This window comes from Stegastes partitus, unplaced genomic scaffold (assembly GCF_000690725.1).
Source record: "Stegastes partitus isolate 25-593 unplaced genomic scaffold, Stegastes_partitus-1.0.2 Scaffold121, whole genome shotgun sequence".
Classification (NCBI taxonomy): domain Eukaryota; kingdom Metazoa; phylum Chordata; class Actinopteri; family Pomacentridae; genus Stegastes; species Stegastes partitus.
In genome coordinates this window covers 381,387-394,804 of record NW_007577852.1, presented here as the reverse complement: position 1 = coordinate 394,804, position 13,418 = coordinate 381,387, and positions in this window count along the sequence as shown.

Genomic DNA, 13,418 nt, shown 5'->3' with positions numbered 1-13,418 from the left:
CGATGCAGAAATGTTCAGCTGAATGAGATTGCTGTCGTGGCTTTAACAGAACACGAGGCCAACAGGTTCGGCTGCTGTGAGATGAACGTGTGAAAGAAGCCGGCGTAGCGTTGGGATAGTTGGAGAAGTGGCGTCAGAACCAAGAAATGAAAAGTGAAAAGAGACTTCAGGGTGATCCATACAGAAGATGTCCAAAAGAAAAGTTGAACATGTCAACTTGTGGATGTCTGTAGACGAAATATCAGAGAATCAACAAAGTCATTACCAACAGTTCTCTGAGGACCAAGTAAACCAAAAGTCCATCCAACAGATGTGCAGACGCTTCAGACTGGTCAACTTCCCGACTGACGATGGCGTCCCTGGAGTCGGGCTGCTGGCATCATTGTTAGTTCCAGAAGGGCAGCTTGAGATTGCCGAGCCCGCCTCAATGAATAGACCCGATAACAAGAAACAACAGCAAAGTCCAAATGTTTGCTGTCTGGGCCTTGTTACTTCTTCTTTCACTTCAATCTGATAGTCACGGCGATAGCGGCTCAAAAACCTCTCCGTCTCTCTCACAGTGTTCTTCCACCGCACACAAGATTAAACCCAGTTGTTATCCAAGAATCAAGTCCAAAAACCTCGACCCGTGTTTGTCTGCGAAGCCGGTCCACTCTTTGGTAATATGTTTATATCCCACTGAACAATGCGTAATAATCCCTTTAAATCCATAATAACTGAATTTCTCTTGCATGTTCCAAGTCACAGCTGCGGTTTATGAGGAGCAAGTCAACTTTTCGGAGTCGCTTTTTGTGTTATTGTTGCCATTTCTTTGAGTTTGATTGTTCTGAAGCGGCGGCTTTTATATCCTTTCCTTCCCTCCTGTATCATATTACTGCAGCTGCTGCAACAAACCATTTCCCACATTAGGAATCAATAAGCTTTCATCTTATCGCCTTTTGTTGCACGTACTGACTGCTCGACTCTCAGCAGGACCATGCAGTGTGTGGACAGTAATTCTACATTGTTCAGGGACTCAAACAGGCCCTAAATTTTTCAATTATCCCCACAGCGTTTGGCAGCTTCCCAAAAGGCATCTCAAGTGACTCGCTTCCAGAGGAAATAGAAGGGAAGTTCTGACAAGCACTCAGGTCACATCTCCCTAATTAATGCTGCCTCCTTCTGCTGTTCTAAAATCAACTGTAGTTCAGGCTCTTTTTTTTTCTTCCTCCTCCCTCTGTGATGCATTTATTTCTTCTCTTACACCTGCCACTGCCTTCAAAGTCACCAGAACTTCATCTGGGTTCAAAAGGCGAAGAGCTACATGGAGGACTTGATCGTTTGAAAATGTGCACCTCTGCTAAGGAACCAGCAGGAAGGAGTCATTATAGTCTGTGAGGTGAGTATCCCACTGACATTCACAGATTCATTGATCTCTGTGCGAAATATGCAGGAGTTTAGAAAGTCAGGAGTGTGAAAGATATTAAATTTGTAGCAAACGCATTAAAGAGCCTTGTGGAGGTTGTTTTATATGTACCTGACTGACCAGAAGGCAGATTTGGCACCACTGAAGCAGTTAATGCTGATTGTGAGTGACGGATGCCCCGATGCAAAGCTGTGATCCTGGAAAGTGTGAGTGATGTTTGATGCCAAGCGACAACCGGAGCAGCACACTGATGAGGATAAAAGTTCCCTTGACAGCCGCTAGATGCTGGTTCCAAGAAACCACAAATACATACTGGATATAAAAGATGGATGTGGTCTCCAGATCTGAAAGGGGACGCCAACGCAGAAATGGATTAAACCGGCATTCTTGCTAGCAGCCAGCAGGGGGCGCCTGATCTGGGAGCAGATTGTATAGAAGTCTATGAGAAAATGACCCTCCTTCTCACTTGGTTATTTACCACAGTACACATTTTCCTCTTGAGTTTATGGTCTCAGTCATTACTATTAAGTCTTCTTCAGTCCAGCATGGTGTTTGTTTTGTAAATTATATTCACATTTTTAGGAAAATAGGTGATAAAACTTAGTTTGTTTTCAGGCTGGGCTACTTTATGATTGTCAGGTGACTGCTAGTGTTCTCAAATTCTCAGTCAGAATCACATCTTGCATGTCTAGTTTACATTTTTTATAGATTATGTCCAGTTTTAAAGATTGTTCTTTTGTTTACAGATGACAAATTGAACGATTTGCTCAATGGAAAGTTCTGCTTTAACTGCTCCTTTGTTTTTTTCCTATAACTCATGAAAGGTAACCTGGAAGTAACAAGAAGAGTAAAAAATTAATTTTCTGATGCAAAGACAGCAAATGAGTTGTTTGCTCCACACCAGGTGGTCGAGATGAAAGACCAGAAGTGAAGAAGTTTAAAGAAAAAAGGACACAGAAGCCTAAAAATGCAGATCTAAAGGAATCAAAATCTCACACATTCAGCAGCTTCAACATGAGGAAATTCAAACGTATTCCTGGTAACAGCAGGTACGTTTGATGACGGTGGTCACTGTTAGCAAATCATCCATGTTTAGTCGTTGTGTAAACCTAATGTCACTGTGCTACTTTTCTATTCTTAAGTCTGACTCACCGGATGGAGGCCGACGTTTCTGCTGCGCATGTCGGGCGGCGTCCTCCTACCACATCCAGCATCAGCAGCCTCTCAGCAGCAGCCTACACGCTGAACATGGCCAGCTCTGATGGAGGCTTGGATTGTGCAACAAGACAGGTCCTGGTTGGGTGTTTTTTTTTTTTAGGTGTATTATCAGTTTTAATTCATGCACCACGTTGTATGTAGGAAACATGCAGCTCTTCATTTACTGTAAAATGTTTCAGAGATGCATCTCTGCGTTGTCCTTCTTTAGCGACTGTATGAAGTCTATGGACAGCTGCTGTGGAGGTTTTGTCCTTTTTTTAAAATTTCTGTAAGACTACACTGAGGAAGGAGGTTTCCAGAATTGCTAATCGGATATTTATACAGACAGCAAGGTAATTGTGTCAAGAGAAGAGATTTACTTTTGGACATTAGGGGCTCGGTGTGGCTCAACAAGAACAAAGGTCCTCCACAAGAACATAGTGACACTGACATTTCAGTTACCTTTATTTTGTATCACTAGACGTGTGTTTTTAATTTGTTTGTTGTATCATAAGGTCACATCATCACCATATAGAAACTCTCTTGACCTTCCTCTGTGCTCCGTGATGTTTACTCAGAGAAAACTTACTTTTACTTGAGTAAAATTTCAAGCAGGCAACAATACTTCTTTTTTTTCCAATACACTTTCCATTCCTGAAGAGAACACAGTGACTCGTTTAATGGCCAAAAAACTGTGCGACTCATTCCAAGATCAAAATAAACGGCATTAATCACGTCCACTCTATTAATACTTGTCACTGTGAAGTTGCCAGGTTGGGTCCCATTGTGACTGCGGCTTTAAACCATATCTGGCGGCCCACTGTCACCCTGCAACACGACCGCCTCTGACTCCACAAATAAGTTTTGTTTCGCATCTTTCTTCATGTGTGCAGATGAAACATACGAGATAAAGGGATCTGTGGGATTTAGAGGTGTTAATTTTGACAACATGAGAAACTGGAAAAACTACCAAAACAAATGCATTTCCTCATGAAGGGGAGAAGAATGTCCGCAGACAGTTTTAATGGAAGTTAATTCCAAACGTGGTGTTGGTGACCATCAACGACCGGGGATTTATTCTCTGGAGGATGATCTGTTGGCATTCTGTTCAATAGCTGTTGACATGTTTTAGTCTGCACCAACAGACATGCTAACAAGCTAGCTTAAGTTTCCTGCAAGGCCAGAATCAGCAGATGCACCAAGACATGACGATGGCTCATCCAAAGTCTCAATAAACCTTCAAAGATCGTTTTGCAAGCTCTTCACCCAACCCGTCTGTATTTATAATATTATGCTGTACAGTCACAAGTACATGAGTCACAAAGGTCTTATTGCATTTTAAGTTATTTGGATAAAAATTGGCAACTCACTGACCTCCCCCCCCAAAAAAAGAAGAAAAAAGTCAGTTTCTTTACTTTATTATCGGTATTCCTGTCGTTTCTTTTCTATTAATTGCTCTTTATTTTGAAGATTCACACTTACTGCGTGCATTTCATTTGCATGTCATTCTTCCACAAGGATTTTTATCCATTCAGCCAGTAAACAGCCCTTGAACTTAGCTGCCACCTTTTCAATTACCAAGCCAGTGCGTTTGTGGGGTGTGCTGTTGAAGAATTTATCAGCAAAACACATATTGAAACTGCCGAACAAAGACACTTTCCAGTCCCTTTTTTTCCTTCGGGCTGCTCCGCCGACCCGTTGCTACCTCTGCGACCTTGCACATCTCGCCCTGCCATTGTTTGGGTGCTGATTTGACCTCTTCTGCCTCCAATTCATTTCCGATGAAAGTAATGAGCGAGATGTCAAGGAGGAGGGATGGAACATTTCATTTCAGCAGCTGTGAATAAGACGGCTGGCCTTTCGGTTAAAGCCTGAGGAGGATTCTTAAGTGTGAAAGTCACCTCCGCTGCACGTGTTAACCCCGGGTCACCGTGAGAAAGGAACACAGACTCAGTCCTACTCACAATTTACATACATAAAACTTAGCTAATACCGCTTTGATCAAAGAGCAGATTGACACGCAGCGTGAGAACGCCCTGTGCCAAGAAATATAACTCCAGCTTCTGATGAGGGATAACAAAGAGGTAGTTACTTCTCATAGTCGTCATCTTTAGATGTTAAGGAGATGTCTGGCGTTGACAGCTAGCAATAATTTAACGTGAAAATAATGAGCATGCTCGCACATTCTGACACACAATGTAATGTGACACCTCTGGCCATTTGTTCAAGCGGCTTTTCAACATCGCTGACAAATGACGGTGATGTGATAGCGTTTATTAGAGCCCCGTGCAGATCCCGCCGGATTCCTCTCCATTATTAACGTCCACCAACGCTCGCACCCGTAAACGTGCTGACCGGTAACACCCACAATGGAAGTGTTTGTGTTCGCTCCCATTCGGCAGCAGAAACGTGTTAATTTACAGCATAGTCCTCCTAAAGAGATGCAAACATGTCGGTCATAAGATAACCAAATAGTGGAGGCATTTCTTACAATAGCATCTTGTTTACTATGTGCAGAAAGTAAGAATTATCTTCTGATGAGCGCCTACTTTGACTGGGAAGACTGGAGCATGTATGTCACCACCACCCTGCTGGTTTTGCACATTTCTCGCACAGCGTACATAGTCCTGTTTTTTGTTTTGTTTTTTTTCCATTTTTGTCAATACCAGCTGAGGAATGTGTCCAAATGTCAGGTTTCCCAGTTGCTTTACTTATATATCATAAAGCGCAATTTAAAATTTCTTCATGGGGTTAAACTCCAGTGTACATTCTGACCATCTACTTCCCACAGCAGAGTGAAACCACCCGCTACCATGTGTCATATACAATAAATAAACAGTACATTACTTTTGAAGGCCACTTCCAAAGCATCGCAGCACTTTGCATCATTCCTGAGGCCCTGGTTAGACGTCAAAGGTCCGTCTGACCTCCTGGAAGACGTGAGGTCACCCTTGGTTTGAGTCTTGAAGCCTCGAGTTTCAAATCTTGTTCTTTTGAAAGCAGACTGGACAACCGACGCGTGGATCTGACCAGCAGCGCTATGTACAAAGATAGAGTAGCAACCTGTTAATCATTAATTAAAGCATGTGTCGTCTTTTTCACTCTACATGGGACCATCATGTACGAACTGATCATCATTCTGCATTTAAAAGCCTAAAAACTAACAACTGAGGCCATAAAATCAATTGGAAAATGTTTACTGAGGCAACAAATGAGGGGAGAAGTTGGGTCATTTTGTCACAGACTTCTGTACAGTTGGACTTCTTTTAGCGCCCCCTGCTGGCTGGTTGAAAGAATGTAAGTCTTTTCTGTACGGGCTGCTATGTTTGATGGACGGTGACAAATTAAAATTTCTTTGGATGCCGTTCACACATTAAAATCACCTGCATGTCGCAACTTAGCTAATGTTTGCTATTAACTGCAAACTAGTCAGTAAATTATAAAACTTTGACGCACGCTGTCACCTAATTTAATAATTAGGAGACTGTTTATGTTACCACAAAGCTGGCATACTGTTTTGTGAAGTGGTTTTTGGTGTCTACATCCCTGATGTCGTGTTTACCAGAACTGCTGCTGATGGTCAAAATAAAAAGAACACGTGCCGCCCAAAGACGCTTCAACCAAAGTTCTTTTGTGGCCTAAACCTCGCCGTAGATGGACGTCTGTGGCTTCATTCATTCACAAAGGAGAAGTTGCCTCTGAACGTATTCCAGCCAGTGATTCCATCTGCCGCCACCATGTAATTAGGAAAACACCTTGGTACTATATGAATGTAATTTTCAGATCAGGGTTGACAGCAGAGTATTGTCACCATTGATAAAAATGATGGCCACAGCTCAGAAAAAAGACCCAGATTTTAATATCCTTTTGGATGAGATGAAATGGCCTTTACTCTCCATTGCACTGCATTATCCTCGGTATCAAACCGATTCCTGCCTCTGATCCCATCTCCTGAGCTCCATCCTTTAATGACGACATTGTGCTCATTTCATTAAATTTTTTTGGACATATTTTCGAGCCGAGCAACTGGTGTCTGGCTCGCGCCGCCACAGCAATATACCGTCAGCTCGTACCAAGAGCAGAAATGCAGGGAGTGAATCACTCATTATCAGATGTGTTCTCATTTGGTATCTGCTTCTAGCTCACTATCGCAGCCAGAAACACTAATACCACAGATGATGGAGCAGCACTCAAAGCTCAGCAGTACAACAACAGGGTGTCAGGGTTGCAAGCTCTACAAACACTGGCTTCTTTCTACCGGCAGAACTCACACATGGAAACACACACTCCCCTCCACCACCACCACCACCACCACCACCATCACCGCTGCTGCCTCCAGCATGTGCTATTTTGCCAACTGCAACCCTGGGCAAGATAATAAGATGGCTAGCAGACATTTTGTCAATATTTCTGTCTTGGCTCAGAGTGCGCCTGGCCCGCTGCTTACTGATAGATGTGTTGACTGAATTTTTTTTTTTTCTTTTTTTTTTTTTCACAGGAGCTCTGCCCTGGTTTGCCAGACTGCAAGAGAGCAAGTAAGGCAAGTGTACAGGGAGGAGAGAAGGGCTCGCTAATGCAAAGCAGTTCATTAAAATCAGGCACAAAGCATCTATCAGGGGGGAGGGATGCTGCTAATCAGCGCCTGTGGTTAGTCCAGCGATATGAAAAAAGGAGACGGTACACTACTCAGCTGTGATCTTGTCGAGGGAGCAGTGGAGTTGGTTGATGCTAAGGAGCCGTGCAGATGATTGATTTTCCAGAAGGATGCTTTGAGACACTGCTCTTGGTCTGCCATCTGATTAACATACATAGCATTATTCATGTCATGAATATACAAGGAGGCAAGGAACAAATAAATACTGACATGCATCCAGGAGCTGATAAATATTAAATGGAGCACACATGGCTTCAGATTTTACCATTTTATAATTTGAACATTCATGCTGTGAGGCCCCTAGCCAAGGTCTAATCTCGGGTTTGAACAGGTTGAGCAGCCAAGTGAGGAGACCAAACTTCTTCACAAACACCATATTTGTGCTTTAGCGTGGTGTCATGAATTCAGTTTGTGGTAAATCATTACAAGTTCGCTGTGTTGTTCAATTGATCCAGACAGCTCAGAAAGCACCACGTCTGAGCAGCCTTTAACTTGTATGTCTCTGCAGCAGCGCAGTCAGAAACATGTGAGCTCTCATGCAGAATTTTTGATTCAAACAAAAAAATCTTACATGTTCTTATTTCCAATCTGATTAAATATCTTCATCACCAACAACTACTAAATTAATTATTATTTGAAGCACATATTTTCACATTTGTTTATCTTCATCCATTTACATAAATATATCAGAAGATTGGTTCAAGAATCAGATGTTCACTTTTTGGTGTGGTCAATAATTCAAGCAGTCTTGCAAGCAAAACAAGAAAACTCAAGTCATAGCATGATCACACTGAAGGTTTCCTGCACGCTCTCCTGTTGAATCTCTGCCGACAAAAAGTTGTATTGATACTCGTGCACTGGTGTGTGTCTGTGTGCAATTAATCTGCCAAAACAACAGCTAGCGGTGGGGTTGTGCTTTAAACAGTGGAAACGCAGCAGATCATGGTGGAGATGAAGCTGATGATTGTTGAACAAGAAAACCGAAAAATACCGCAACACAGAAAAGAGAGAATCCGTTGGATCCCTTCGAGTCTATACACGGTGATGGTAGAGCTGTGAAAATGACACAATGACAAACACTACAATGGTACAATACTGGCTGCTGTGCTCACATTATGAGCGTATTCAATGACAAACACAGCACTGAAGCTAACCTGCGCAAATCAATATGCTGTGTCCGTCCAACATTTTAGCTTTAAGTCATTTTGTGAGGGTTGGTGCTAAATCAAATTAGCAGTGTTACCTTACTCAGCCCTACCCCAACAACCAATCACCCAAACTAATCCTAAAAACCAACCCACAAGTCGTCAGCCTACCCTGACCCTAACAGCTAATCCTCCAACCTACACTAATCCTAACAAGTCCCCCAACTTTCCAAACCCCTAACAACCCACTTCCCAACCTCCCCTACCCTCAACCACCAATCACAAGAGTCCCTCCGGCCGATACAACCTGACATTGACCCTTTGTGAGGCTTTACTTTGGTAATCTTAGGCACATCAGAACATCAGCATGCTAATATGTAAATGAAAATAACACTGAACTGTTTATTCAGAAGCTGCAACGTTTACCATGTTCACTGCCTTCGTTTACCCTGTTGGCACACTCGTCTTTGCTAATTAGCGCTGATTAGCACTCAGAACCAAAGAAGTCATCCTCTGAAAGTGTTTGGGAAAAGGGCAGGTAACATAAAACACTTGCCATGTGACTGGATGGACCATCTGTCTATCACCAACCATCAACTTCAGCTGTCATCACACCTGAAACACTTCCATAGCTGCCAGAAGCTCCTTATCGCACACTGGTTGGTCCAGTGGTTGGTCCAGTGGTTGGTCCATAGCTGGAAGCTTGGCAAGATGGATTCTGGTAAGATATCATGAATAATTTGAGAATTCAGATGCCTCACAAGGTAACATTGGTGCTAAACACCAAGTATGGATGATCAGGATGTCATCGGGTGTTTAGTGATAAACTTAAGTATTGGACATAATAGGTACAATTGTTTTTAATGTATTTTAGGTTTAACTTTTACTATATGTTCAAAAAACATTTCAAAAAGTAAAACCTTGTGCACAAATTCATGAAACTCCCCTTTGAAAAATGTGCATTGCTACATAAGAAGACTAACAGCACGGACACTGCTAACTGTTGCTGGTACTGATTGGACATCATATTATTGGTGCAAACACAAACACATGGAGCTGTTCTGGGCCCACTGGCACAGAATCCAGCTGTGCCTTTGACACTGACTCACATCATAGCGTCTTGTTCATTAAATGTGTTTCTGTAAATCCTCCCTCTGTACATACGTTTTTTTTAATGTATGTATTTTTGGCATCCTCCCACCGAGGCCACTAAAGGAGGGAAAAATGACAAGATGGAGGAAAAAAGAGTTAGAAAAGAGTTTTAATTTACACAGTATTTGTATCACTTAGTCTTATCAAAGGTAATTATGGAGACTTACGGCGTAATTATGGAGACATTGACTTCTGCATTACTATGCAATTATGTCTATTTGAAGTCCCTGAGATCAAGTCATAGTCTACATATGCCTGCAATCAAGCTCTATTTAAGAGCAAGTCGTAGACAGTACGTTCAACTAATATGTGCTGTACATAAGATGAGCAGAGATACTGATCATCCTTTATTGCACATGTTTCAGTTTTCAGAGAAGTTAAGCTGCATTAGGTTGTTGCTGACATGTGAAGACAGAGCATCCAGTGTGTACAGCATCACACATGAAGGACTTGAGATGTGCACAAAGCATCATACACGCCAATCAGCCACAAAATGAAAACCCACCTGCCTAATATTGCATCGGTCCCAGTTGTGCTGTCAGAGCAACTATGAATCATCAGGGCCTCTGAAGGTGTCCGGTGGTATCAGGTACCAGGACGCTAGCAACAGAACCTGGAGGTGGGGCTTTCATTGATCTGTTTTTCCAACACATCCCACACATGCTCAGTCAGATTGAGATCTAAGGATTTTAGAGGCTCAGTCAACACCTGGATTTCTTTGTCAGGTTCCTTAAACTGATCAACTTCCACAGTGTGGCGACGAGCATTATCCTGCTGTTGGGGAGTACTGCTGCCATAACGGAGTGCACTTGGTCTGACTGGGTATGTGGTAGATGTCAAAATAGGGTCCATGTGAATGCTGGTGGCCAAGATTTCCCAGCAGAACGGTTTCAATGCCGGTTTGCTTTATTCCAAGACTGACTTGCTCCATGACCTCGTTCCAACACTCCTACGCCTTTGTAGGCGTTGTTGACGGTGGACAGGGGTCGACATGAGTATTCTGCAGTCCCTGAACATCGAGTCTTTTCTGATACCTGTCTATCATAGCAACATTGCGTTTTTTAGCGGTTTGTGCTACAGTAGATGTTTTGTGGGATCGGACCAGCCTTTGGCTCCTCATGACCCTGTCGTCAGTTCACCGGTTGTTCTTTCTTGGGCCGCTTTTGGTAGTTACTCGTCTGACTCACCGGATGTAGACGGTAGGTACAAGCCTGCTGTTGGCTGTGCATTTCTTTTGGCCTCTTCTTCTGCCATCTGTTTTCAAAATCCCATTCACTACCGAACGTCACGGCTAGCGAGCTACCACACCGGCAATTTCAAGTTCAGCTAAAGATCATGTAATAAAACAGCCCTGCTAGTCTTTAGTGTTGAATTAACCGTTTCAATGACAGTTCTTGCCTCGCTGCAAACACATTTTTAACCAAAACAAGTCCACCTGTCATTAGTTTGCTGGAATACTGCTGGTACGCCCTTCATTTAGCTCCGACCAGCAGGATTGTGATTGATTTAATGAAATACAAACAGGCCCTTATAGCATAATGATAATCAGGTGCTATGGTGGACTAGGTGGGTACCAACTCCTTCATACTGGGAACACCCCACATGACCTGCTGTTGGTGTCATCCATGGTCAGAGTTACTCAGATTCTGCTCATTTTTCCTGCTTTCAGTACGTCAACTTCAAGAACCCAATGTTCTCTTGCTGCCTGGTACATCCCACCTGTTGGCAGGTGTTCTATGAACAAGATCATCTGTGTCATTCACTTCACCTGTCTGGGGTTTCAGTGCCGTCGCTGATGAGTGTAAATCCTCCAACCAAAACATCCACACAGGTTGGTACAGGTACGCCACACACGATCGATTTGAAATCACCACTGAGGATAAAGAACTGAGCCTTCCCTGTTGTGATAGTGTTATTGTAAGGGTTTGGTTAGGGACAGGCATGTGAAGGTTTAGAAAAACATCCTGGTTTGAGTTAAAATCTAAAAAAAAAATTCACACAACAGAAGAAGAAACAACGCAGCCTGTTGGTTTAAGATGTGTCGCAGACAACGGCCTCCCATGTTAAGGTCCAATGTTTTAGAGGCCCATCCATCCACCCCGACCTCCTCTGCGCCTTCAGCCTTTGCTCCCATAGTTACTACCTGAGAGCTCTTTCACCGGACATGGTTTGGGGTGAAACGACGCCTCACAGGAGGACTGACAATAAAACATTTCTCATAACAAGCTGCTTTCAGAAACAACTAACCATGTTGCTGTTGTTGTTGTTTTTATCTCATTGCACACCACGTCCTCGTAGCTTGACATATGTCAGCTTGCATCACTCCAAGAGAGCAGGGCTTTTATTGTATCTGCTCCCCTGTGTGTCCTGGATGGCAAATGACACGTCTCAAATGACATGATGCTCTCCTGCATTGTGCTTGATAACTGAATTATCTGCAGATTGGAGAGAATAGAGTCCACCGGGAGCGAAAAGTATCTGTTAAATTTATTGGAAAGAAAAGGAAAGTCGAGTCAGCGTTAAATTGAGACGTAACTGAAACCAAAGTGCATTTGAAAACAAAAAGAAAAAAAAAAGTTTCTGAGACACCAAGAAAGTTGCGTCTGAGACATGAATCCTTCTCTGACTCCAACTCCAGAGAGAAACTCAAAGTAAAAGTAGGCTATTTCCAGCACTTGCAGAGGTATCTTGTGTATGCATCACAGAGGTTATTAGCCCAAAGTCTGGGGTTGTTGCCTTTGAATCATTAAGTAAAGAGTGAGTGTTTGAAGCTCCTTGATATAATGATCCTTGGCAACTCTGAGAGTTCAAAGTAAATTGGCAAGGGTAAAAAAGGCTTTTCTGCCACTGAACAAAATAGAGAAATCAGCCAGCTATGTTTAATAGAATTTTCATCAGTGCTCAACCAGTCTCTCAAATGGGTTATCTAAGATAATGGCTGCACGGGTTCATTACCTCCTTGTCAAATTAAATTTCTTTTTCTCCTCCAGGCAGATTGGATAGTGATTACAGATCTAACCAAAAGAAGGCTTTAACTTTCATGCTGTAAAACTGGGAAAAGGCCGCAATGACAGCAAAATTAGTCCATTTCATCTCAAGACCTTTGTTGTAAGTTGACCCTTTCACAATGCAAAGAAAGTCCAGTGGCGTAGCACTGTGGATCGTCTTTGTTTTGTCTCTCTTTGTTCCTCTTGTACCTTTTAAGCGAAGCGTCTTTTGTGGAAACGAGGTGATGCATGCTGCAACACGTGCCGCATTTACTCAAATACAACAAGATGTGCCGAATCAGCTAACTGGATTTTTTTTTTTTTTAATCTTTTTTTGTTTTAAAGTAAATGAAAATGTTAAATGATGCGTATAAAACACAAAGAATCCAGACACAACTGAGAATAGATTGGGAAAATGTTACTCTTATACAATTTAAGTGCAGCCCTTCTGCTTTTAATCCTGCTAGATTTAGTGACAGCTGTGGGTTCTGGTGGCAACGGAAAAGAAAAGAATCACAAATTCACTTAAAGCAAACTAAGCCGTGGGCTGAGAGGATTAATCGCATGTGCTGATCAGCCACAACATTAAGACCACTGACAGGTGAAGTGAACACTATCGATTATTTTGTTATATTAGACGGCAGGCGAGCAGTCAGTTCTGGAAGCTGATGTGTTGGAAGCAGGAAACATGGGCAGCGTGAGGATCTGAGTGACTTTGACAAAGGCCAGACGGTGATGTGAGAGTCGGAGTGTCTCCAGAACAGCAGGTTTTGTCGAGTGTTGCCGCCATGCAGTGGTTAGTAGCTACCAGAGGGGCTCCGAGGAAGGACAGCTGGTGAACTGACTGGGTCGTGGGCACACAAGATCACTGATGTGTT